This window comes from Empidonax traillii, unplaced genomic scaffold, assembly GCF_003031625.1.
Source record: "Empidonax traillii isolate 1590-97213 ecotype Southwest subspecies unplaced genomic scaffold, ASM303162v1 scaffold21:size2437335, whole genome shotgun sequence".
Classification (NCBI taxonomy): Eukaryota; Metazoa; Chordata; class Aves; order Passeriformes; family Tyrannidae; genus Empidonax; species Empidonax traillii.
This window is the reverse complement of record NW_020955214.1, coordinates 428,256-429,743: the sequence shown is the minus strand read 5'-3', so window position 1 is coordinate 429,743 and position 1,488 is coordinate 428,256. Positions and strand designations below refer to the sequence as shown.

Here is a 1,488-nt window from a genome sequence, read left to right as displayed (position 1 = left end):
TCTCCAGGACAAGAAGATAAAATGGAAAGGTCATTGACTGAGATAAGGACAGAGAGATCACTCACGAGTTACCATTATAGGCAAAATGAACTCTACTTGGAGAAGGTTGATTTAATTTATTGCCAGTTACTAACATAGTAGGGATGGGGGATAGGGAATGGGTATTGTGGTCAGTATGTAACACCTGTCTCTACTGCTTCTTCCTCCTCATGCTCTTCCCCTGCTCCAGGTCCTTTCCACAGTGTACAGTTCTTTGGGAATGAACTTCTTCAGTGTGAATCCCCTAAGGATCACAGCTTTTACCAGAAAACCTGGTAAAAAAACCTATGTGGACCCCTCTTCACAGGCTGCAGTTCCTGCCATGTCTCCCTTGGGTTTCAGCTTCCATCAAGGAAATGTCTGCAGCAGCACAGGATAGTCCAGAGCCTGCAAGGGGATCTCTACTCCACCGTGGACCTCCATGGATTGCAGGGGCACAGCTGCCCAATCATGGTCTGCACATGGGCTGCAGGAGAATTTCTGCTCCAGTGCCTGGAGCACCTTCTCTCTTTCAATTAGCAATAATTGCACCTCAGATTAACCTCGTTGGCTACGATACTGCCACTGTGCAAAGCTTCTTTCCTTCATAGACCTCGGTGTCTGCAGGGCTGTTTCTCACACATATTCTCACTTGTCTCTTCAGCTGCTGCACAGCTGGTTTTTTTTCACCCTTTCTTAAATCCATTATTAGAGCGGTACCACCAGCATCATTAATGGGCTCTGCTTTGGACAGTGGTGGGTCTGCTTTGGAACCGACTGGAGTTATCTGTGTGTCCAACATGCAGTCAGATCCTGATGTTTTCTCATAGAAGCCACCCCTGCAGCCCCTCTGCTACCACAACCTTATCACATAAATCCGATATAACAGGATATTTGTGAGTCAGGGTCTAACCCAAAGGAAAATTTACACCTTATGCCTATCCAGCTGCAATGGTCAGGAAAGTACAAGAATTGAAATTTGTTTTAAATAGCCTACAGGCTGCAGAGAGACATAAGATTGAGTCGTAAAGGCAGCATATCAACAAAAATCACACTGTACAACAACCTGAACTGTCTTGCCAGGTAGCTTGGATGATATAAAGGGAAACAGACAAAAACGATACTAAATGAAAAAAAAAAATTAAAATATCATTACTTTGAGAGGCTGCTCAGAGAATTTGCTGAGGTCTCACCAAAATCAGTTATAAAATATTTATGAACTTGCACAGAACACAGATTTGGGCCTCCAAATGTGCATCAGGCAAGGATATGGGACAGGGCACACGTTAAAAACACTCTGCAGAGCATGATGAAATTTTGAATGGACCAGTATGGAATTAATTGCTAAATAGAACTCATCTTACAGGCATGGTAAATGCTGTGTGATACCAGTACTCTTAAATTATGCTTCAGGACATTTTCTTGGAATAAATCTTTGGGTAAAATAAGAGTATGCATGGACTTTCATTT

At 43.0% G+C, this 1,488-nt stretch overlaps 1 non-coding gene across 1 annotated transcript; it reads right to left on the bottom strand.

Annotated features, from left to right (window-relative positions):
* Positions 1–444: 444 nt before the first annotated feature.
* LOC114066213 lies at positions 445–615 on the bottom strand. Its single transcript, XR_003573132.1, has one exon. It is a non-coding gene; the product is annotated as a U4 spliceosomal RNA (small nuclear RNA).
* Positions 616–1,488: the final 873 nt, after the last annotated feature.